The sequence below is a fragment of the Condylura cristata genome, unplaced genomic scaffold, assembly GCF_000260355.1.
Source record: "Condylura cristata isolate star-nosed mole 26May11 unplaced genomic scaffold, ConCri1.0 scaffold00022, whole genome shotgun sequence".
Lineage (NCBI taxonomy): Eukaryota > Metazoa > Chordata > Mammalia > Eulipotyphla > Talpidae > Condylura > Condylura cristata.
In genome coordinates, this window is record NW_004567123.1 from 17,574,177 (window position 1) to 17,600,085 (window position 25,909).

Sequence of the window (25,909 nt, forward strand, 5' to 3'; positions counted from 1 at the left end):
GAGAGAGAGAGAGAGAGAGAGAGAGGATGAACACATGGAGTTTATCAGAGTGTGTGTGAGGATGTCAGTATGTCTGTGTAAGTTTGTAGTAAGTGTGTGCTGGGTGAGGGGCTTAGAGAAAGAAGACCAGTGTGGCTGAAGCAGAGGGAGCCAGGTGGTGAGTGTATGTGTGTGTGGGGTGGGGACAGGATCACAAGTCCTATGGGCCACAGACTCTGGGGGTCATTATTCTTAAGCCATATAACCAGGGTGAAGGAACCGGGTATCACTTTTCCCATGTGGCCTCAACCAGCATTTCTGGAATCTGGAGCTTATCTTGAATGAGAGGCGTGTCTAGGAAGAGGCCCCTGAACCTCCAGCTTTCAGAAGCCAGAGTCCCATGGATGTGGGAGGCAAGGCGGGCAGAATCTGGGTCACGGAGAAGCCAGAAGGGGAGCCAGGAGGGGTGTCAGAAGCAAGGCACCTGGGGCCTGGGGCGGGTGGGGGTGGCCTCTCTGTGGAGATAGCGTTTGGAAGCACCAAGGCCGGTGTGCACACGTGCACGCACCCAGGGCCACGTGCATACACGTGCACCAAGAGCCCACACAATCTGGCTCATCTCAGAAGCCACTTAATGACTGACATCATTCCCAAGAGGAGAGGGGGGTTGTAGAGTTCATCTCAGGAATGGGGGTGGCAGGCACTGAGACAGATTATCAAGAACAGGGTTCCTCTGTACCCTCTGCAGTTTCACACCCCTACAGGTCAGAGCAGCACAGATAGCAGCCCCAATCATCCATTCAAATAGTGGTACCTGTCCTAAGATGCAACTGGCCTCAGTCTCTCTGGGGAGAAAGATCATAAACATGTGACTACATGTGACTACACAGATAGATGAAAATGACAGCAGTGACCACAGCACAAGAGAAGGTAAATCAAACATCTAAAGGAAGAAAGTCAGACAAGGCTTTCTGGAGAGTACGGTTTGATTTGCCATTTGAAGGATACGCAGGAATGGACAGGGTAAAGCGTGTGTTCTCCATGCAGGAAATAGTGTGCACAAAGGCCCTGGGGCCATGAGAAAAAAAGCAACTTACAGGTTCAGGGAAATAGTGAGAAGGCCAGAGTGGCTTAGGTGACAGAATGCAACACTGAAGCTGACCTTTCCTGTGTATCAAGAAGGCTCTGGGCTGAGTGGCATAGTGAGGGGATGAATCCCTTAGCTCCCACTCCAGCTGCCTCAGGACCAAATGAGAGATGGGCTAGGATTGTAATAAACTCATTCACTATGTGACTTTGGACAAATCGCTTCCCTCTCTAAGCCTCAGTTCATCATCTGAACAATGGAGACTTTGTTTATTTTTAAAGATTTATTTATTTAGGTAAGCAAGAACTGAGGTATAGGCCAAAGGTGTGGGAGGTGAGAGGATTCACCAGAAACAGTGGGGAGCAGAACAGGCAGATCTACTGAAATACACTGCTGAGGGGAACAGCGGGCAGGTCAGGGGAGGTCTGCTGTGCCATGTGGATCACCTCCTTGGCCAGGGATCAAACTGTAGTGGCTGTGGTTAGCTTCACAGTGCTGCGCTTTAACCTGCTGTACCACCAGGGAGGGACCCTGAACAATGGAGACGTTAACCTCTGCCTAATTTGAAAACACCACATATAGAGGATCATAGAGGGTCCGGGCACATAACAGCTACTGAATAAACGGAGCCTCCCTGTTGTTTCTCCTCTCTCATGTGCTGGCCTCTGTCTTTCTTTCTTACTCTGCACACTAGTTTCTTTGAGGAGCTGGAGTCTTACATTGAGGCCAGGGGGCTAGGATAAGCTCTAGCTAGGGTCAGTGCTCACCCAGTCCCACTGCACGGTTGCCCCACCAATAACTTGAAGTTTAGCTCTCTCCCAGGTGTGCTGCAGAGTGCTTCACCCCAGGGGAACAAGTCTGGAAATACTTGTCAGTCCTGCCCTCATCAGAGGGGCACCAAGAGGTTTCTCAAATAATCTTAGGGCCTCCCACATGCACAGTTCTCCACAGTTCAGCAGCTCTTTACTACCAACTTCCTCCGGGAGACAGGTATCAGTGTTAGTTAGTAGATGAGGAAGCTGAGCCAGGGGAGAACTGCCAAGTGAGTGAGTGGGGGGATCAGGGCTCTAACTCAGGCTTCTCTGACTAGAAGGGGGGAGATGGGGTCAATGCCAAGCCATTCAACCCTTTCTCCTTTGGGGCACTTCGTCCCCTTTGGGCTTTTACTCACTCCCTCTGCCCTGATGGTACTCCCAGTTCTCCTGTCCCACCCCTGACTTCTCCACTCAATCCAGTTTCTTGCAGAGGTCACAGGACTCCTATCTCCACCCCACCCACTTCCATTCACTGCATTCGGCCTGCCTGGCCTCCACTTGCTGTTCCCTGTACCAGTGGTGCTCTGGCCCAGATCCTGGGTGACTGTTCCCTTGTTTCAGTAGGACTCAGCCCAAATGTTACCTCCCCAGAGTCCCTTCCTGTCAACAGTGTCCCTCCCCAACTCCCTTGGCATCCAGGTTTAGTTTCTTCAGAGCATTCATTTATATTGCTTATTGTCTGTCTCTTCCATTAGATTGAGAATCCCATGAAAGCAGGGCTGGGTCCTGTCCACTGAAATATCCTGAGTTCTGATATAGCACTTGAACATAGGAGGTGCTTAATAAATGTATAGAGTGAATGAATGCATATGTGAATGAGTCAATGAATGAATGATGAATGAGTGAATGAATGAATGAACCACCAGTAGCCCTGACAATCCATCACCTCTTAGATGCCTCCACTCACATGTCAGCCAGGCATCCAAGACCACACATTTGAGCTGACCTCCAGGTCTCAGGCAGAGTTGCTCCTCGCCTGTCTCCATCCTACTGGCAGTCCCCAGCACTTGAGCTGGAGGCTGAGCCCTCCTGGTCTCTGTCCCTTGCTCCAACAGTCCCCTTCTGCCTCTAGCCTTCTGAACAGGTCTGGTAGTCCCATCTCTGAGCCAGCTCTCAAATCTGCACATTTTTTTCCAGTCCTGCTGCCCGAGCTCTGGACCTGGCCACCCCCCCCCCCACTGCCATCAGGAGAGTTATAACCAGCCCAGTCCCTTACATCCACACCACCTGACATGTCTCTTAGCTCCTTACTGCCTCCATGGTGACCACAGGCTGCAGCATAAAATCTGTAGCCCAATAACCACGATCCCTTGTGACATGACTCAGATGGATTCTCTCGTCTCAATGGCCACTGTCCACCCAGGCTCTGCCACCATGATAGCCTGTGGGCGTCAAGCCTCCAAATCGCCAGTCAGCAGTTCCTACCACTAGGAGAGCCTTCTCCTTGCCATCTGCTTGACTGAACATGTGGGGGTTGTGTCACCTTCTCAGAGATATGCCCCTGATCGAGCACAGGCCACCTCTCCCTCTGCCAAGCAGGTTTCTGCTCCAGCTAAGGCCACGTCGTCCTCAGCAGGTGTGCCCCAACCACGGGTCAGGTTCTGCCCACAAGTCAACCTGTGTCCCAACAGCTCACCTACATCGCCCCTTATGGTAGCTCATTTACAGATGAGGACACAGGTAGGGAGAACCACCCTAGGTCACATGGAAAGAAACAAGTACACTTAGGATTTAAACCCAGCTGACTTTAAAACTGTGGATTGTGAATTCCTTTACTGGAGGGAGCATATTAGGTTTCTTTCTCCTGGGTTTTTCACAGAGCTGGGCTCAGCAATAGATGTTCTAAGTGGAAACATCAGCATAAGAAGGTAGAAATTATTTTGGCATGTTCTAAGAAGAACCCCAAAGGTACAAGGAGACAGTGAATTTGAGTTCAAGTAGTGGCCAGAGGAATGCTGGCAGAATGTGAGGGTTGGGGGGGGGGTCTTCGCTGGGAGGTGTGACTTGGAAGACCTTTGAGGTCTCTGACCTATTGATGGAGATTGTGTTGGTGCAGAGGGCTGTTCACGGGCATGGTCCCAAGGCACTCTCTGCCTCCTCCTCAGGCGAGGAGGTCCACCATGTGAAGTCAGATGTTTCTAGGAGCCTTTGCAACTCTGGTAGGGAAGCCTTAAGCTGCCTCTCTTCTAGGGTGATTTGCCTTTTAACTCAGATTTCTAGATAACCCAAATGGCGCCCCTGCAGGCACTGTGCAGGCCACCAGGAGCAGTGACAGGAGGTCCTGCCTACTTGCTCACTTAATGGGCACTAAGCACTGAGCAGCTCCCCTCTGCTGGATGAGTTAGCACTTTGCACCTCACTGAATTCCACTCCCAGCCCTGGACTCAGGAGCCAATGTTTCACTTTCAAGGCAAAGGAACAGGCCTTAGATTCATCAGCAGGCACCCAGTAGGAAGCAGAGGGCCACCTGCCTTCAGCGCCTGGCCCCTTCCACCCAGTCGAGGTTGGTGGCTGCTGGTAGCTGTGTTCCAAGTCTGGGAGGGAGAAAGAGGGGGGCATATCCTCAGTGCAGGAGCTGAGCTTCAATTGGTGACAGGTGACTGTGATGAGGGCCCGCTGCAGTAGATGTAGTTTGAAGTTTTTGGGGCTTTAAAGGATGAATAGAGCTGCTCTGGTGTTGGTTCCTGGGATTGGCTTTCTCATGAAGGACACAGATTTTATAAATATCCCAGACCTCACCATGGATCACATGACATAGGGAATTAGATAGGAGGCAAATGGGAGGAAGAGAAGGTGGGTTTCAGCTCTGCTGGCAGGCCTTCAGGGGTTGTAGAGTTCATGGTTAAAGAAGGCAGGACTGAATGGCTTGTCTACAGGTTGCTGAGGTCAAAGCCAGGCTGTGGGGACCAGGTCTTTGAGACAGAACTCTTAGGGCACAGTCTAAGTCAGGAAATACTGGTCTTTATTGGACCAACTAAGTTTTTAGTAATTGAGTGGGGGAAGGGCTGACCCTAACTTTTCATGTCCACAGTTGCCAGCATCAGGTAAGAACCCAGTCTGGGGCCAAGGACAGGGATCAGTCTTGATCAAGGTCAGAACTAAGCCTAGAGACAAGGCCAAGATTTAGATCAGAATCAAAGCTGGGGTTTGGTATGCATCTATAACTCCCCAGGTGGGTACCTATCCTCATAAACTGCCTGATTTAGGGGCAAGTCAGTTCTTGTGCAACAACACAAAGACCCAGGATCCAGGACTCTGTTCTGTGTCAGGCAAGGCGCTGTGACCATGAGGAGTTCACTTAGATGAGAGCAGAGGGCAGTGGTTGTATGCCCCCCACCCTAATCTCTTGGTGGCTATTCTGGGCTCCTGTAAGTCACAATGTGGGAGTTAAATATAAGGGGACAGGCAGCAGGTGGTTAATGACCCTGCATGCAGGAGGCCAATCAGAATCCAAAGCAGGAGTCATGGTGGATGGGAGTGTGGGGTGCAGGAGAACTAGCCTTTGTCAGGGCAGCAGGAGGCTTGGATGTGAGGCCTCCTGTATCCCTGCCTCTCTTTATGACTTTAGGCTCCTCCCTGCTTTCTCCTGGCCTCAGTTTTCACCTTTATGGAGCAAGCAGTTGAACTCAAGTCGCTATGTTCCCTCTATCTGGAAGATGCCATGAGCAGATGCTCCTTCCCCAGGCAGAGCTGGATGGCATCTCATGACCTCCACCTTCATCCTTCATCTTCACTGGTTATAGTCCTACTTGGCCTTGAAGGCCCAAGGTAAATATTGCTTCCTCCATGAGTCCTCAACTCCCTCACCCCAGGACTGAAATTCACTGCCCATTGATTCCGGCTGCGTACTTCTGAGCCCCAATTCCAGCCTGGAGCCCTCTCTACTGTGCCGAAGGGTAGGTGTGTCGTGCTGCCTCCCCAGCCAGCACCTGGGGCAAGGAGTCCGGACCCGACCCTTCTGAGCCTCAGTCCTTTGGAGATGGAGTTGTATCCCCACTGCCGCTGCACTTACAGCATAAATGGCACTGAGCACACAGTCACTCTGCATACGCCTGAGCAGTTAACTGCTTCTCTTCCTTTCAGGCACTGTGAATCCTGCCACTTTTTGGATTTTTGTTTTTTCTCTGTCTGCTCAGCAGTTCAGAGGCAAATTTACAGCCTACCCTTAGCAAAGTATAACCTGGAATTGTCTCATTTCTGTCTTTGTTTTCTCTTCTTCTGACCTCTTATCTACTTCTTTTCTTATGTAAGGGAATGGAAAAAAAGAAGAGAGGAAGACACGGAACAAAAGAATGAACCAGGAACACTTAGACACATAGCTATAAATTATAATTACTAGAGTTTATATATATATAGACAGAGTGCTTAGCCCAAGAGAGGCCTCAGCTAAGCCCAGGACCTGGCATTCATTATCTCCTGTAATCCCCCATACTGCTAAGGGAGAGGTAAGCATTTTCATTGCCTGTGTGTTGTGGATCGGAAAGCAGAGGCACAGAAAAAGGAAGCAACTTGCCCCAGGACACATGGTGAGAAAAAGCTGGCACTTAAACCATCTGACTTACAAACCTGCCTTCTTAACCACTGTGCCTTCTTACCTCCCTCATCATAGATCTCTCTGCTCTCTGGGGTACTGGGGTCCTCAAGTGGTTCTGCAGCTGTGAACTTGTGGGCCCAGTTGAAGGCCTGGCTCGGTAAGTCCTTGGATTTAATTTTCCAAAGTTATTTTTAAAATAATCCTAACACACAATCGAGATGGAAAAAAAAATGTGCAAAATGATGTAAAAATAAACTTTGAATAAAATAAAATAAAATAAAAATAATCCTAACAGTTAGTGACCAAACATTGAAAAAGGGGAAGCTTAGAGGTGCTACCAACAACTCCACAGTCCTGAGACCAGCCAGAGCAACTCCATTTGCAGAGGAGAGCTCTGCATGATTGTTCACAGTACAGTTAAGTCAGAGAGGATGGTGAGATGTAACTAGGGTTTCAACAGTGGGAAATCAGAGACACAACTTCCATCTACCCGGCATAGAATATTATACAGGTATGAAAAAGATTGAGACCTATCTTTATGTACTTACCTGAAGCGAAAAATATAAAAGCAGACTGAAGATCAACCAGAGCATGGTTTCACATGTAAGAGAAGCACACACCATAAAACAACACTTATGCAATTGTAGTGGAAAAGATCTAGGAAAGTCGGATGACTCCCACAGTTACATCTTTACCTGGATTCCTCCCCTGAACTCTGGACCCTTATCTCCAGTTGGTCATACTGCATCTCTACTAGGAGTCTAAAAGGCATTTTGAACTTGACATGGATAACCTGCACCCCTTGACTTCACAAATCTGATCCCACAATCTCCTCTTCCCAGCTGATGATAATTCCATCCTCCTGCTTGATCAGACCACAACCTTCAATTCTGTTTTGACTCCTCCTTGTCATCTCCTCAACCAGCCATGCAGCAAATGCTGCCATCTCAGTTCTCAGAGAAGGGAGGCAATGGGTTCACTGCTCTGGCCAGAAGCTACCTGGTTACTCCACGTAACGCCCTGGGTTCCCCTCTTGATGGGCTGAGTATGGAATAATGACTACCAAGAGCATCAAAGAGAAGTAGTAATTGCAGAAACAATGTTAACAGCTATCACTTCTTCAGCAACTCCATTAGACCCAGGATTTGTTAGGCTCCAGATAATTTACCCTTCTCAATGACCCTCTGAGGTAGGGGGGCCTATTGCCTCCATTTAACAGATGAGGTACATATCCAAAGGACTGTGGAGGGGGGTGTAGTTCTACTGGCAATGAGTGCCAAAGATTGGAACAGGAACACTAAATGAGCAGTCCAGCTTAAGGAAAAAAGTGTCCTACCCCAAATGCCAATATGTCCCTTTTGAAAAAACAATGAGATATAGTAATTAGTATACAATTGGAATAGGCAAAGAGATCAATGAGACAGAAAAGCGTTCCCAGAAATAGACCCATAAATACATGGACACTTAAACATAAAAAGGAGATGTTATTTCAAGTCAGTGGGAAAAGGATGGTGTATTCCATTAATGCTGCTGGGACAACAGGTTCTCAGTATAAAAATAAAATTAGATCCCTACTTCATACCACATGCAAAGATAAAAGCTCAGATGTATTAAAGGCCTAAACAAGAAACATAAAAGGAAAACCAAACTTTAAAGTTATTAGAAGGAAATACAGCATATCTTCATGACCTTGGGTGGAGAAGGCCTTCTTAAACAAGTTTCAGGGAAGTAAAAGTAAACAAGGGAAAAAATGATGCTTACTACATCAAGACTTTAAAACTTCTGAATTCAAAAAACACAGAATTAAAAGAGAAGCGACACAGTGAGAGAAAAACATTTGCACGAACATAACAAGGACTAACATCCACCCATAGAAAACTCTTCAACAAATTAACAAGAAAAGATAAGTGACCCTTGAAAGATGGGGGCAAAGTATGAGATCAGGCTTTTTGCAGCAGAGGACATTCAGATGGGCTGATGAAGCCCAGCCTCTGTAACAGGGTGCGGGGTATGGGGTGATGCTATCCCAACAGACTGGCAAAATTAAAGCGTCATAAATCAACTGATGGTGAGGCAGTGGGAAATGGGAATGCATATATATCACTAATAGGAGTACAAACAGACAAAACTAACCTGGAGGTCATTTTGGCAGTGTTCCCATTAAAACAGAAAACCTGGGCCCTCCCTTGTGGCGCAACGGGTTAAAGAGCAGCACTATGAAGCTATCACAGCCACTGCACCACGAGTTTGATCTCCCTCCAGAAAGGTGACCCACATGGTACAGCAGACCTCGCCTGACCCACCCACTGCTCTCTTCAGCAATGTACTTCGCCAATCTGCCTGTTCTGCTTCCCACTATCTCTGGTGAATCCTCTCACCCTCCGCACCTCTGGCTTGTACCCCAGTTCTGCATGCATAAATAAACAAATCTTTAAAAACAAAACATAAAACCCTTCTGGGGAAATGCTAACATATGTCCATAGGAAGTTCATGGCCACACTGATTATGGTGAACTGGAAATGCCAAAATGCCTGCTCTATGCTGGCAGGTGCAGGTGGTGAGGTCAAGACCCCAAGTTGTACCTCTGCCATGAGAAACATTCTATATGATTCTAGCTGGATCCAGAATGACCCTGACCCCAGACTGAACCCTTGTGTCACACTGTCTAGGTGTCTGTGACATGAACATGATGGCTGTGACCTGCCGGTTGCACAGGCTGCTGAGAGTTTCACAGTAGAGTGTGGATGGGGGGTTGTGTCTCGTAAAGTGTCTGTGGGTGAGGTGGGTGCGAGGGCTGAAGTCAGCCTCAGCGGAGGAGATCAGCTGATGCTGCTATGTTCCATATTTTCCTCTTCTTTGTTCTCCTGCCCTTTCCCCCTCCTTTCTTTCTCTAGTGCCAGGCCTTGGAGTCAGAGTAGGGTATGGGGTGAAAGGTACAGTAAAAATTTGGGGCTCAGGAGGTAAGGCCGCTGAGGCTAGGTAGTGAGAAACAGGACTTTTAGGCCATAGGTGACTGTAAGAGCAGGTGACAGCTTTCTCCCCTGAGCCAAACAGCAGCCAAGGGCAGTGGTCATGATAGCATCGAGGGCCTCAGATGGTCACAACAGGACCCTGGAGAGAGGGTGACTGAGGACGGCCTAATTGGGCATGACGGCAGCCCTGTAAGGCACATTAAGCTGGGAGTTGTTAGGGTGGCTGGTGGAGGAACAGTCAGAACTGGCCCAGTTACTGATCCCCACAGGGACACTTGGCTCTGGGGGTCGAGTCTGCCAGCCTGAAGCAATGTCTGTCAGCTGGGCCTGCCAGGTGCGGCCTGAGCCTGCTGTCTGTCCCACTGGGAAGTGGCACTGGTGGCAGTTCTAGGCCCTTCTCTGCAAGTATCCTCTGATACTTGCTGTGCTACCTGAGGGTCCTTCCTTCCTCCATTGCCACTAATAACAACTAAGCTGTCAGTCCTTTCCCACCCACTCTCTTCTGATGCTCAAAGTCACCATGCAGGGCAGTGATTACAGTGCCTTTCTGCTTCAGGGGAGATAGGGAAACAAGCGTAGGGAGCAGAAGTGACTTATCAGTAGCCACACAGCTCACAGGTGGCAAATCCAGGACTTGAATTCTGGACCTTGTTGATATCTAGTCTCTGCTTGTGACACAACATCAGTTTCTCGTCTTTCTGGAGCCTGGGCCAGTGGTGAGGGGAGAAGGTGGTGCCACAGCCTTGGGAGAGGGAGGATGCTAAAGGAAGACAAATCTAGTCCATGTTTCTTCTGCCATCTGTTTGTCCCCAGAAGATATCCCTTCTCTGAGCAGGACCCCATGTACCTAGGGTCATTTCCAGTTCCAATGTTCAAGTATGTGGTTTCTAGTACTTGAGATCTTTCCAGTTCTGTCACCTTTAAGCTAAGTAACCCTGGACAGACTCTCCTCTCTGCTTCCTTATCTGTAAAGGCCACTCTTCTTCCTTGTAGTTGTAAGGAAGAGTAATCTGGTCTTTCAAGTGCCCTGAAGAGGGCCTGGCATATAGTAGGTGCTCAATAAATGGGCATTCATGAGTCTTATGCTCCTTTTAGATCTGCCTCAAATCTCATGCCTTCAAGAAAACCAGTGAACAATCTAAGAGCACATGTTTAGCATTGCCCTATGGTTTCCTCTGTGTATAAGACTAGTATTACCCCATCTATGCTTCAGTTTACAAGTATGCCCCCACCCATTTGTTTTTCTAATAAGCCCAACAACCTTCCTATTGTGACTAAAGCAACTGATGTTAGTTAGAGTCCTCAGGTCACTTAAATTCTCTAAGCTTGAGTTTTCTCACCTCTAAATTGGGCATACATATAGTACCTCCCCTGCAGATTGAGGTTTAGAAATAAATGGCATAAAACATAAAAAGTTCTTAAAAGGTTGCTTGGTAGATAACCACATAGGCCTGCATCTTACCTCAGATATTGTTCCAATTTGCTCAGTGCTAGGATCAAAGCCTCTGACCTCCCAGCATGGTAGCCAGAAACCTGCTCTTAAAAATGATTCATGAGACCTCTCTGAAGAGAGAACCATGGACTGTACCCCAGATGTGGGGACAGGGACAAACTCTTCAGCACCATGGACACCACTTCTGTCATCCACACCAGGGGCAGGCAGACACAACCCTGCTCATTCCAAACAACTCAGAGCCAAGGTCAGTGGCAAAATCCCTCTCCCTGCTACCAGCATGCCAGGGTGGCACTGGAAAGTTATTTTCCAGGTAGTTACCTGTTCCACTGTTTCTAGGGCTCAAGCACGCTGCTTCACTGCTAGTTCCATTTTCAGTCTTTGTTCCAGAAGCCTGTTTTCCTGTTTCTTACCCAGTGATTGGAATACCTCAGGAAGACTTTCTGGGGACACCTAACAGGGGAAAAGTACCTCTTTAGGCCAGAAGGTGTTTTCTAAGCCTTCTCTGTTTCTACTTATGGCCTAGTTTCAGATACAAGTAGCGATAGCCACTGGGCAGAGTGTCCCAGCCAAGAGTGGCAGCAAGGGCCCGGCCTGCTGCCACCTCATCTGAAGGACTGGGCTTGCTGCCCTGTTCTTAAGACATTGAATAAAGAGGAAAAGTATTTCTGATCTTTCAATTTGTCCCACTCCATCACTCATCCCTGAAATCATCTTTTGTTGGCTCCTCAGCCATCTGAAGAGGACTACATTCCTGTAATGATCACTTCTATTTCTGACCTCACAGGCTGCCTGCATGATTTCATAAGGAACATCTTGAGCTGCCTCGGGCCCAGGATCCCCAGAGTTTCAGTTTGGAGAAGACCCCAACAAAGCCAGAAACTCAGTCCTTCTAAGGCAGAAGAAGGGGAAGATGTGGCACAGCAGAGTAAGATGAGATGGTATGCTCAGCACAGAGGCTGGCACTTACCAGGGCTCAGTAAATATCTGCTCCCCTTTCCTAGCGAGGAAAATACAGCAGTGACAATGATGACCCCTACCACTGAGTGCCTACTGCATGCCAGGTGCTGGGCCAAGGCCTGCAGGGGTAGGGAAGGCAAGGATTATTATACCCACTTAGTAATACAACTTGATAAGAAAACAAACCATAGATGGTCAACAAATTTGCCAAAGGTCAAACAACCAAGCAGTGACAGATCTTCACCCTCGAATTCCAGACTGCTTTCCTACCTCCAGGAAATATGTAAATTACTACAGTCATCTTTACTTCTCACGTGGAGGGCCCAGCACAGCCCATTCACTGCTTGCCCACAACCCAAACTGGAAGCTTCATGCCTCGTTGTCAACGAGTTGCCGGGTCCAGATACGAAAGGGGGCGAGGAAAGGACCAGAGCTCAGTCTCCTTGCCCTTTAGTGCCCCAGGAGATTGCGAGGGGCTGAGATCCAGTTCCCTCCTATGCTTGTAGTAGTTGTCTCCTTTCCTTCTGTGGCAGCTGGCATCTAGTCCATCTGTCTCTGTACTGTCTGCACATAGAGAGGGGCGAGGCTTATGAAGCAGTTGCTGTCATCCCTAGCATCACTGATCACCCACAAAGGGCCCCTCACACCAGTCATGCAGATGAGGACATGGACGCCCTGGGGTCGGGGTGGGATAGGGCTTACCCCATAAACATACGTGATATACATGAGCAGACTTGACATCAGGACTCTAGATTCCATCTCTGGTGCTTCTGGCCCTAGAGGCACTGTCAGTTCGATGGGGATAGGAGACACAAAACTTTTTCATTGCAAGGTCTCCACCACCCATGTTGCTGCCTCACTGTAACAGTTTCTTTCTCTACTTCTGTGGGGAGGGGTAATGGCTCACCCACTTTCTCTCTCCCAAAGAGCCTTCTACACAGTAGACCCCCCAATAAGTATTTTAAGTGACTTCATTCATCCAGTAACTACTTACTGAGTGTCTCACGTGGGTCGGACTCTGTTCTAGGTGGGACCATAGCGATTTGAAAAAACAGACACAGATAAATGAACATCCAATCTCCTCCTATGACACTGACGAGAATGGACGGAATCTGCCTGCTTCCTTGATTGATTTCCCTAGTTATTGAGCCAAAAGGGCTGGGACTGCCCCTGTCATGTCTTCAGAATGGTAAACAGTGCCCAGAACACTATATTTGCTGTATGAGAGGATGAATGCAGGTAGAGAAATATGATAAAAGTAGCTGATGCTCAGTGAGAGGTTGCTCTATTCCAGGTACTAGGTGTTTTATGTGTATTTAATATCTCCTAGAATGTTCCCACTGCCCCTGTGAGGTGGGCATTTTAAAATGGATCCTGCTAGTCATTCTTTCTTTTCACCTATTAACAGAAGTGCTCAGTTAGAAATATTTACTTCTGAGCCCTCTCTGGGGGTGCAAGGGGCTAAAGCATAGCACTGCAACACAAATTCGATCCCCAGCCAGGGAGCTGACCCTCATGGCACGGCAGACCTCTCCTGTCTTGCCCACTGCTCCCCTCAGCAGTGTATATCAAACAATCTGCCTATTATGCTCCCCACTCTGTCTTGGGGAAACCTCTCATCTCCTCCCCACCTCTGACCTGTACCCCAGTTCTTGCATAAAGCTTAAAAAAAAAACAGCAGCAGAAATATTCACTTCACCAGCTTCCCTAGCAGCCAGGATGACCAGCTGACCATATCTGGCAAATGCAGTGTAGGCAAAAGTCCACTGAGTGGGGCTTCCAAGAAATCCATGTTTTCCTACTAGGTAATACAGATTCAGAATTGCGTGCAGGTTTTACTTCTTTTATCCTTCCTGGGATTCAAACAGCAGGTGGAGGTGGAGCAGCTATTTTGTAGCCATGAGAATGAAAGATATACATGCTAAAGAAGGCAGAGGTCTGGGCTTTCCACCTTCCTCCAGGATCCTTGTTAAATGAGAAGAATAATCTCCTGGGTTTATGTCTCTACCTTCTCCCTTCTGTTGCGAGCAGGCAAGTGCAATCCCAGCTGATTCACTATTACTATAATAGGTAAGGCTCAGAAAGGTCTAGTGCGTCTCCCAAAGTCGCAGAGTAAGTAAGCAGATTTGGAATTGACTTGTGGCTCTAACACAGGTAAGTGCTCTAACACAGGTATGCTCACTGACTGCATGCTTGTCGTCTATGCGCCACCCCCCACCCCCGCCAGAATCAGAGCTTCTTGAGGGCAGGAAACATGACTATCTTTTTCACCAGTTTTCCTAGTGCCTGGCATGAGGCCCAGTAACTTGGGCTCAATCAGAAGGTGCTTAGTGAAGCTCAAACTTGCTTCCTGCACCTCCCCACCACCTACTTTCTATTCCAGCCAACTAGAACTACTCGAGATTCCCTTAACCTCCACCAACTCTGCCTGCAGCCAGGCCTGCCTCTCCCTGCCACCCATCTACACCAAGCTGTTCTGTCTCATGCCCTTGGGATGTTGCTTTTATCTCAGTACCAACAGAATCCAAGCAGATGGGCATTCCAGACTCCAGTGGGGGTGAATGAAACTTTAGGACAGAAAGCACTTTTGTGTGTTAGTGTCTGCACACGTGTGAGCTCTGGGGGGCAGGAGAGGGGTCTTGACAGCTAGACACCTACTCCACCCTGAATGCATGCGCTATAGCCTCTGTATGTTCTTACTCTTGCATTTCTGGCTGTGTTTTAACTCTGTAGCATTTCTGCTATCCCTATTTGAATCAGTTCTAAAATGTACCTGAATCCACAAGTAGCCACAGCTGTAAGAAAGAAGAACAAAAAAGCTAATATTTACTGAATTCCTGTTATGTTCCAGGCACTGTTTTAGGTCAAATAATAAGGATAACAATGAACAAGATGATGACAGTAGCTAATGTTTGCTGAGCATTTAGCATGAACCTGACACTATGTTGAAGGCTTTTAATCAGATCCTATTGTCATCCCCATTTTACAGATGAAGAAAAAGAGGCTCAGAGAGATAGGGCCACCTGCCTAAAGTTAGAGACGTAAATTGTCTCAAACTCAGATCTCTAATCCAAAATCCGCTCTTCTGCCAGGCTGAGCTGGACAACACCCAGCTGTCTTGGTGTTGGGAGAGGTGACACTGCTTCCTCTAGCAAACTCCTACTGCCTTTGAATGGAGGGCTGGAAGCACAACTTCCGGACCAGGGGCTCTCCTGGGTTGGTAAGACGTACCCGTTGGCAAGGCTGTGGAATGGAGTTCCAGCCCCCGGGAGGGCTGGGCTCAAGGAGTCACAGGATGGACGGAAGTCGGTGAACCTGGGCTCTGCTTCCCTGGTAAGGCTGAAGATTTTCCCAACAGCCAGGGCCAAATTTATCTGCCAATCCCCCGAAGAGCTGATTCCAGCGTCTGTCTGGAAATGTCAGCTCATGTGGTTGGAGGAACGCGGGGAGAGTTTTCCTCTAAATAGCAGGAAGCATATGGGAGGCGGATGGCGCCCGCCACACCAACCTGCCAACTCTCACTCAAGGGAGCTAAAAGGGGCCCAGAAGGGTCTGGAATTCCTACCACCTTCCAAGGTGGGGGTAGGGTAAGGTGGAGCTAGAGACAGAGATGGTGACAGTGAGAAAGGCAAAAGGGCAGGTAGGCAGAGGCACCTGATTCACAGGAGTAACCTGAGGCCTTCAGCTGGAGAAGACACACCCGGAAGGTAGCATCAGATCGACCACAGTAAGAACAGCTGTGTTCTCAGAGCATTTGCCACATGCCATATAGGGTCAGCACTTTATCGGATCATTACACTTAAACTTTGCAACCAATTCTAAGATCAGGCTGTTCTCTTCTCCACCCCCCCCCCATTACAGATGAATAAACTGAGGTTCAGAGAAGAAAAAATATGAGATCAAAAACTCCGGGCTGGAAAAGACCTTCCAGATCTTCAGCTAATCATAAATATGTACAGAATTTTCTGTTAAGTTGTCACTTAGCAACCGCCTGAATAGCCCCAGACATGGGGAGTTCATTACCACTCAAGTAAGTCTACTTACAAAGAACTCTTTGTATCCAAAAGGTTTTCCTAGCCCAAGTTAAAATCTCCTTCCTGGCTCTCCCTGGTGGTGCAACGGGTTAAAGTTCTCCGAAGCCACTGCAGCATGAGTTTGATTCCTAGCCAGGGAGCTGACCCACATGGCACAGCAGACCTCTCCGGACCTGCCCGCTGCTCCCCTCAGCATTGTATTTCAGTAGATCTGCCTGTTCTGCTCCCCACTCTGTCTCTGGTGAATCCTCTCACCCCCTGTTCCTCTGGCCTGCACTCCAATTCTATAAGCATAAATAAATAAATCTTAAACAAACAAACAAAAAACTCTTCCTTAGAGCTTTTCCACTGAGTACCAGACTCAGATTCTGCCTCCCCTACAGACAGAAAGGCAGGGAGCAAGTCCCCTTGAGTCTCTGGTTTCTACTTTCTAGGTGACATACTCAGTTCCCTTGCTCACTTCTGTACCCCTCACCACTGTCTTCAGAGCAACTCCCAGTCACCAGCACTTACTGTACGCCAGGAGCTGGGCAGAATCTGCCTACACCTGCCTCCTCCAGCTCTCTCCACAATCCTTTGGGAGGTACTGTCATCATCCCATTTTGCAGAGGAACAGACTGAAGCTCCACAAAGGGAAGAAACTTGCCCCCATCATTTGGGAGAACATGGGAACCCTGGAGATCTCACTGGATTGCCTCTCTAAGTCTCCTAAAAGCTGAAGAGGGGGTCTTGCTGGCCCCAACCAGCAAGTGGGGATCTTTTCACTGACACTGACCCAGGTTTTGCCAGGGTTCACCTTGACACTAGCCCATAGGACCCACTCCCACTCTCACCCTCTCCCCTTCTTCAGTACCCACTAAGTACTGAAGTCCCTTTTTTAAATTTTATAACAGTTTATTTTAACATCATTTTATACATTTTTTCCCCATCTCAATTGTAATCCCCGCGGGTTTCCCATCACCAAGTCACCCGTGTGCTATCACCATAATCCCGTGCACTTCCCTCCCCCTCCCCCTGTTTTTGACCCCATTCCCCACTCCACCCCTGCAAAATGTCTCTGGTATATGGTTGTTCATTATTTTTGTTATTTTCTTGCATGGTCCATTATACTCCTGCTATGAGTGAAACCATCCGGTATTTTTCTTTCTCTTTCTGGCTTATCTCACTAAGCATGATCTTTTCCAGCTCCATCCAAGTTGCTGCAAAAGACACGTGTTTCTCTTTTTTTGGTTGCTGAATAATATTCCATTGTATATAACCACATCTTTTTTATCCAGTCATCTACTTTTGGGCATTTGGGCTGCTTCCATGTTTTTCCAGTTGTAAATAAAGCAGCAATAAACATGAGGGTGCAGGTATCTTTTTGAATCAGTGTTTTTGTGTCTTTTGGGTAGATACCTAGGAGTGGGATTGCTGGGTCATAGGGAAGCTCCATGCTTAGCAGTTTGAGGAACCTCCAAACAGTTCTCCATAGTGGTTAGTACTGAAATCCTTTTAAGCTCCCTGTTAACCACCCCTCTGCACTCTCCCAGAGTTCTTGTCCTGCCCATTGTCACCAACCCAAAGAGAAGATGTTTCTAATGAGACCTATCCTGCCCATGGCTCCCTTCTAGCTTAAGAATAAAATGCATACTCTCCAGCCCAATAGTTGAGACCTAGGAAGGCCTCCAGCCTGCTCTCCCACACCACCCTTCACCCTCTGAGGTCTGAGTTAGCAGAAGGCAGGCATAGCCCAGTCCCTCTATGCTGCTCCCTTCCCAGTTGCTTCTCCTGACTAGGAACCCCTAGTCAGCCTTTAAGGTTCTGCACAAGGGGACAGAATTAATTGCTTTAGCCCCAGAGATCCCTAAACAGTTGGCACTGCCCTCCACCTGCCACATATCCCCTGTGGTGGCTGAGGGAGGCGCCTCTCTCCTTGGCTGAGTTGTGAACTCCCCTGGGCAGGTGCTGCTCTAATGGATCTCGGTAGCTGGTGCCTAGCACAACACCTGTCATGCTATAAGTGCTAATAAATGTTTGTGGAGTGTGAGAATAAATGATTCAATGGGGACTGTGGGGTGTGATGAAATATCAGCAATGACCCATAAAACATGGCTCATGCATGTCACAACTTAGATATGTAAAAAACAAAAAATGCTGCTGTCAAAATAAACAGTCACAAAATATTTTATCAGTGGGGATTTTGATAGCTGCCTACAAAATTAGAAGGAAATTAGGGGATGATATGAGCTTCCAGAAAAAAATCTGCCCAAGTGAGAGTCAGTGAAGCAGATGAGGGTTCACCTGAAAGGTGGGTGGGGGCAAGCAGGAAGACCATGATGAGGCAGGGGTGTCCTAGACCTGCCTCTTACTTGTTCTGTGTTGTTATATAGATGCTCTGTCCTCTCTGATCCCGTTTCTTCTTTGTAAAATGCACATGTGTGTCCAACAGCCTATATTCTCTCTACTGTCAGGCTGATGTAATTCTCTTTGCCTCCTCCTCTTCATCCATGCTCCCAGTAGGGTATGCAGACACCCAGCCAGGGTAACCTGGTCTTGGAATCTCCTAACCTCAAAATGCAGGTTCCTGTGGGCCTTTCTGGCAGGTCGTTCAGGAGAGAAACCAGGTGGGGCTTGGGCAGTGCAAGATTGTAGACGTGATCCTCTAAAGGAGTTTTCTAACCAGAGTAGAGGGAACAGAGAGTGAGCTCCCCATCTTGGAGTAAGCTATCAGTGGCTGGATGCCTCAGGACTTTTGACCCAGGGTGGAGAGGAACTTAAATAATAGATGTCTAAGACTTCCTTGAAGGGTCACTGAGGTTCTTCTCTCCTTTCCCACGTGGGCCTTGATCTGACCCCTCCGAGGTTGTGCTCCCAGCACCAGTCACATGGAGCTTGCTGACTTGTCCCTCCTCCCTTAATATCTCTCAAAGGCTTCCTGCTGCCTTCAAGTTGAAGCACTTAACCTGATATCTAAGGCCCAAGGGAAATAAGGCTCATGTTTGGTCCCCTAACATTTGCCTCAATAGATTGTTTCTCCTGTCTACAATTAATTTTACTGGCTAAGCGGTGGGTCCTGAAGAAGAGAAGGGAGGATTGTTTGATCTTTATGTGGGAGTGGTGTGGGCCCTGTGGACCACTGTCAAGGTGACCCCTGGTAATCTCCATCCTAGAGCCTTTCCTCCTCCAGGAAGCCTTCCTTGCTGCCAGGCTGGTCTTTGTGTTCCCCTAACTCCGGATATATATTCACATTCCAGATGAACCATCTGTGGGCACCCCCCCACTTCTGAGAACTACAAGAATTTTGAAGGCTAGGAAGGTCCTCACCAGGGCCAGTGCCAGCTCTGACATATAGAGGGTACTGTCTCCTGAGCTCAGCTGCCATTTGAGAGATTCTGATGTTCTGATTCCAAAAGTCAGAAATTGCTTCAGTGAGCTTCTGACTGTAAGATCTGGGCCCAGGACTCCTTGTAATGGTTGTACAAATATTCTTTACCTTATGACAGGGTTATGTCCTGTTAAACCCATCATAAGTTGAAATATCATAAGTTGAAATGCATTTAATACACCTACTACTCTACCTCAGAATTATATTAGCTACAGTTGGGTAAAAATCATCTAGCCCACAACCTAGTTTATTATAAAGTGTTGAATAACTCATGTCATTTACTGAACACTGAACTGAAAGTGAAAAACATTTCATAGAGTGTTGCTTGTTATCCTTGTGATAGGGGAGCTGATGGGGACCTGTGGCTGGCTGCTGTCCAGCATCAAGGGAGAGTATCTTAGAACATATTGCTACTCCAGGAAAAAGGTAAAACTTCAAAATTCAGAGCACAGTTTCTACCAAATGCATATTTCTTTTGCACCATCCCAAAGGTGAAAATTACAAGTGGATAATCTTTAGCCAGGGACTGTGTGCATTTTTTTTTCCTGATTGTAAAAGTCATGCATCCTGGGACATTTAATACATGAGGGGGAATTTGCAGGGTTTGCCTGCCACTGTCTACATTCTGTTTGGGGAAGCCACCCTTTCCTATTCTCTTTTTATGAGGTTCCATGTTGATTCCACCTCTGGCTGAGGGGCAATGCCTAGGCCCAGGCTGCCAATCAGAGTGAATGAGGGGTGGGTACATACACAAATCTGAGTAATCAATGCCAACACTCAGTTTTGGGATTTCTTTCCCAGAAGAAAGCTTGCATATTCCTCTAGCGAGGCATCATATCACATCATATCACATTAGACAGCCCTCTAAAGCCACAGGAAACAGAGTTGAGAAATAGTAAGAAAAATCAGGTCCTAGTGACTGTGCTTGGATCCAGCTGAGCTGAATTGAGTTAACTATTGACTTTATAGTAACAAGTCTGTAAGTTCTATTTTTGTTTAAACTAGTTTGGGCTGAGTTTTCTGCCACTTGCACCTGAAAGGTATTTGAATGACACCAGAAAGAAAAAATAGAGCGTATCCATTTCTCACCAAGCAGAGGAAACGGCTATGAGCAACATAAAGGTTGTCTTTCTGGGTGTGTCTCTGGACAGGAGCATACACATATATGTATGTTCTAACTAAAATGAGACTGTACAATGTACACCATTTTTGTAACCTATTTTTTCCTCACTGCATCACAGACATGTTTCCATACCACCAAATACAGATCCTACAGTATTGTCTCTTTAGCCTATGAGATTACCATTGTCTGGCAGGGCTAATTTATTTAACCATTGCTTGCTCATCAATAATTGGGTAACTTCTAATCTATAACTGTCATCAAGAAAGGTGCAGTGAGGCCCTCCCTGGTGGCGCAGTGGGTTAAAGCACCACACTAAGAAGCTAAAAGCCACTTCTGCATGAGTTCGATTCCCGCCTGCCCGGGAGGTGACCACATGGTGGGGCAGACCTCTCCTGACCCTCCCGCTGCTCCCCTCAGCAGTGTACTTCGTCGATCTGCCTGTTCTGCTCCCCACTCTGTCCCTGGTGAAGCCTCTCACCCTCACATCTCTGGCCTGTACTCCAGTTCTGTGTGAATAATAAATAAATCTTTAAAAAAAAAAAAAAAGAAAGGTGCAGTGAACTTATAAAATACATATGTTAGCTCTTGCTAGACTGTTTATGAGTAAGATCCCATAATTCCAAGAGTTAGACTTTGCAAGTGTAAGTTTCTCCATCTGAGATTTAAAGGTTCTCTCAGTATCCTTAAATCTATCTTTCCAGGCAGGTTTAGTGATTGTGAAAAAAAAAAAGAAGCAGCAAATTCCACACCAGGAGGTGTCACCTCAGTCATAGTGATAATAGCTTCCACCAAGTGATACAGTCCTGGGATTGTCCTAGCGCTTTAACCCTTTGAAGCCCCACAACTACCCTCTGATGCTATTCTTATTTCTGTCTCACAGAAGGGAAAAATCAGACTCAGAGAAGGCAAGTGACTTCTCTGAAGTCACACAGCCAAGAAGTGATGGGGCTGAGGTGTGACCTAGATTCAGCAATTCCCCAGGCCATGCCTTATCCAGACTTATTGGGGTAGACAGCGGGGGAGAACTGCCCTGGTCAGGACTGGAAAAGTTCCCAAACTCCCTGTGCCTCCCAGCCTCTACTAAGGAAGACTAACACTAAGGAAAGACTCCAAACCCAGAAAAGCAAGAAGATGACAACAATCTCCTATGCCCCCACATCCACTATGAACAATTTCAGAAAAACACGTAGTTCTTACAAAAATGATATCATGCCACCCATGCTGTTTTATAACCTCTTTTTTTTTTTTTTTACAGTTCTACAACACACTGTGAAGCTTTTTTTCTGCAATAGGAAATTTATATCCACGGCCCCATTTCTGAGAGCTGCAGCAGGTGCCACTGTATGGCTGCAGGAAGTGGATTTAACTCATCCCCTGGTAATGGATAAATAGGCTGTTCCCAATTGTCCTACCAACAGTGTTACAACGAATACGCTCCAGCATGTCTGGATCCATGTCATCCTTCAGGTCCCAGCTCACATGCCACCTCCTCAGAGGTCTTTTACCATTCTGTGGCATGTAGGTCCCTGGCCCGGTTAACATTAATAAGGTCATCATGGTATTTCCTTCATTGCATTGATGGAGTTTCTGCTTATTTTCTGTATTTGTTTGGGTGATTATATAATTGCACACTCAAGGCTGTGTGCTTTGTGAGGGCCACAGACTAGCAGGAACTAGCACTCAACAAATGTCCTGGGAATGCAGGAATGTCTTTGGGGCCATGCCTGTCTAAAGAGAAGTGACCCTACAGAGGAGCCTTCTGTGATGCCACCCACTACACTGTGTCCCCAGAGACAGTTCAGGAACCCACAGATCTGCCCCAGGGCTCCAGTTCAGCCATGGCCTACTCTGGCTTTTCATGTCATATACATGTCTAGCCCAGACCCCAGCACTGAGCAGCACCTGCTGCCCAGGATACAGGGCAGTGGAGATTGGCAGAGCATCTCCAGATTACCAGTCACTGACTGTGTGACCTTGGGACACTCAGTTCCCCTCATCTGTAAAATGGGGCCAGTACTACTAATTTCAAGTGCTGTCTGAGGACTGAGTGTGATAATGGATGTGCTCAGCATCCATGGAAATGGCAGTGTGACCCCATGGCCAGTTAGTCCAGAAGTCGGGTCTGACACTATCTTACCTGCATGACCTCTTTTCACTTGGAATGATTCCTGAGCATGCCCTGGTCTCTTTCCCTGGACTGACTCTAGGGACACCCCCTCCCTATCCTTTGTCACTTGTTAAGTGGCTAAATGTTCTGCTTGGACCCCTGTCAGGCTCCTGGGCACCTCGTCTGCTACATATGGTCACAGACACCGGCTTGGAATCCCAGGCCTTAATAAAGATGCCAGATAGGAGGAAGTCCCTGCCCTCCTGGCCCAGTCCTCAAGCACAGGGTAGCGATGCTGGCCTGAGTCAGTCTGTCTACTTTCTCAACCACCCCCTTCCCCCGCCACAACTGAGCACCCTTGACTACATGAAAAGTAACTTACTCTCTAAGCCTCACTGTCTTCCTTTGTAAAAATGGGTAGAAGAGGGCCTCTCTGGTGGCCTAGGGGTTAAGTCTCAGTGCCATCACTGCAATGGCCCATCCACAATGGCCAATACTGTAAAAAATACATTAAAAAAAAAACTGGTAGAAGAGAATCCATGAGGGTTCAGTGAGGTAAGGTAAAATGCTTAGCAAGGAGGCTGGAATTTAGTAATGCTCAGTAAACATGAACTATAATAGTTATAAATGCTATTCAGTCTTTTTACTATGAAATATAATACACAGAAAACCCAAAAATGTTTACTGCAAAAAATTATTACACAGGTAATCCTTTCCCAGGCTTTTATGATGCTGTTGCTATTATTAATAATAGCAAGCAAATAGAAGTGAGTGTGTGGCTACTCTGTCCTGACCCAGCCAGGCTTCTGGACCTCTGGCTATCTCTAACTTGGGCACAGAGACACAACATCTGATTTCCTGACTTTGACTGTGGCTGTTCTTTAAATAACCAGCTTGTTCGCAAAATAGCAGCAGTAACACCTCCCTCGCTGCAGCCCGGGGCCTCCATCTTTCGGCGCAGTGCTGACGGCTGCTCTACCAGCTCGTGCCAAGGAATCCCGTTCTCTGTCACTGGGCCACACGTGCCAACTAGTCTGTGTTCTTAGTGGCTACAATCTGCCCCTCTCACTTCTGGGGGGCAGAAGTGGACGCCGGATGAGTCATTTTCCGGGCATTTTCAAGCCTTCTCCTCGATCCAAGCCTCAGTCTCCCCCTTGAACACCCTAAGGAGCATCAGGAGTTTAACTGAGATGATGAAGACAACGAAATATTTAGTGTAAAGCCGGGCACACAGTAACTGCTCAAGAAATACTCACAGGTTACTCAGTTGCTCTTGCTACGTATTTGTCCCTGGGTTGGACACGCAGGCTGGTGGGCATCTCGGGCATGACCATGGGTGTTTGCAAATGATTAGCGCTTCATACACAGTTCTCATCTTATCCTGAGATGGCTTCTCAGCCACATACAACAGCTGGCCTGTGGTTGCTACAATAGGCCAGGGGCCAGATCAGGGGAGCTGGGCGGGGGGCAGTTAATTAGTAGGGTCCTTCCCACAGTTATTAATAACCAGGCTGGCACTGCATGAGTGTGCGACTCCTTGTTCTTGAAGAAGCCCTGACACATATATTATCTACAGCAAACTTCACAGGTTTGTTATTATCTTATGATATTAGCATATTATACATATTTACAAGTCTTTCCTTTCTTATAAGCCTCCCATCAGGGGGGCTGGGCAACTGTTGGGAGACGAGAGAATTGAGGTGAGAGGGCTAACAGCCTTGCTCAGGCCTGAGCTGACCACAAGCTGTGAGTTCAGCAGGGACCAACAGCCAGTATGGGTGGAGGAGGTGAGGGGGTCTTTTTTCTCCCCACTCCACTTTCCTTCTGCAACTATTTACCATGTATCCAGCTACTGACTGCCAGGTGGGAAATGAAGTAGCTGTCTCCTCCCCACTCCCCCTTTGGGATGCTGAGGCAGATGAGCAGACAGACTGTAAAACAATGATTCCATGCCTGCGTGGTGGTGGGGTGACTCTGGGCAAGCTCTTTGAGCCCAGTTGGGCCTCTGTTTCCTCATGTTTGAGATTTGAGACAATGAGCTGCATGGTGAGGGTGAGGTGCTGTGGACAGCACCGAGTCAGGGAATGCTGTTGGGATCATTGTGGAGACAGACCACGGGCCCAGCTTGGGCTGTTGTGGGTGTGGGCGGGCTGCGGCGGTCTCAGGGGACAGTCGGAAATGCTGCTGGGCAACTGCACCTCATCCCGTGTTGGGGACAGGTAAGGTGTGGACTGGAAGAAGATGGGTGGAATAGGTGGGAGGTGCAGGAACAACAGAGGTCCCCAAGATTCAGGAACTCTGGTGATCTCCTTCTGGTCCCCTGGGCTGATTTCTGGCTTGTTGGCTTCCAGCATGGCTCACTGTTCCCCTTTCCTTCCTAAGCCTGTGTTAGCAATTGCCTTGGCCTCTTGGGTGAGGCAAGAACTGGCACTGGAGAAATACAGAGCTGGGCTGGTTGTGCATGCCCAGGTAGCTGGCTGCCCCTCTGAGGTTGTTTCTTCTGGAAAATAGGTACATCGTGGTGCTCACCTCCTGGGCTGGTAGGAGGACTGGATAAGACAAGCAGTTAAACTATAAATTGAGCCCAAGCATATTAAAAAAACTCACCGTGGTCCCTCTGCTAGCACGTGGGTGCTGCAGGGTAGGAAGGCTGGGCATTTCCCAACTGTGCCAAGCACGGGTGGGCGGGTGAGCAGCCCTGATTACGTGTGTACAGGCTTGCGGACGCAATTACTTACCAACCAGGAAGCTGTGTGCAGAGGGAAAATGGGAACCACTCGGGAACCAGCAGGTGAAATCTTGGGAGGGGGCGCTGGACCGAGAGCTGGCACACACATCCCTCCGGGCACTTGATCAGAGGTGTTGGCAGGAAGCAGAGTGAGACAAGGCCCCTTCAGCACCTGGAGTGACCAGGTCCTGGTCACACACAGAGCCACCAGGCACCTGGCAGAGGGAGAGATACTGGTGCCTGCAAGAATGGGTGAGAATATCAATTAGGAGGTAACCAGGATAATCCCTCTACCCTGAGGCCCTTGGACTTGCTCTGGGGAGAAGGACACACCACGGAGCAATCGTCATAGAAACCCAAGTGTTTGTACAACACTACATCTTCCAAAGTACTCTGGCATCTCGTGTGGGCCCCCACATTGTTTTACAGAGGCATATTTGCATGTCATGCATATTTACGATGCCTTTTCCACCACCCACAGAATCCCCACAGCAGCCGGGTAGCTGGGGTTCCTAAGGCGCTGATCTGTGCTGCCTTGTTTCTCCTTCCTTTTACCTGGTTGGGGCTGGAGTCACATAGTCTTGGGTCAAATACCAGCTTAGCCCCTCACTTGCTGGACTACAAGGGGCAGGCAGCTGTCCCTTTCCGACTCAGTTTTATTACTTGTCACATGGGAATGAGTGTCCCTTTGAGGATTGAGAAGGTAATGCAGGTAGACTAGCTGGCAGAGTCCGTGACTACTACAGACTC

At 48.0% G+C, this 25,909-nt stretch overlaps 1 protein-coding gene across 3 annotated transcripts in view; it reads right to left on the reverse strand.

Moving 5' to 3' along the window:
- Positions 1 to 25,399, reverse strand: part of DLGAP4 (discs, large (Drosophila) homolog-associated protein 4) — a 126,570-nt gene extending 101,171 nt beyond the window's left edge. For all 3 annotated transcript variants that reach the window (XM_004687223.2, XM_004687222.2, XM_012728295.1), the window contains exon 1: positions 25,170 to 25,399. The gene's annotated coding sequence lies outside the window, so the exon portion shown is untranslated. The remainder of the gene's footprint in view (positions 1 to 25,169) is intronic.
- Between the last annotated feature and the right edge of the window lie 510 nt (positions 25,400 to 25,909).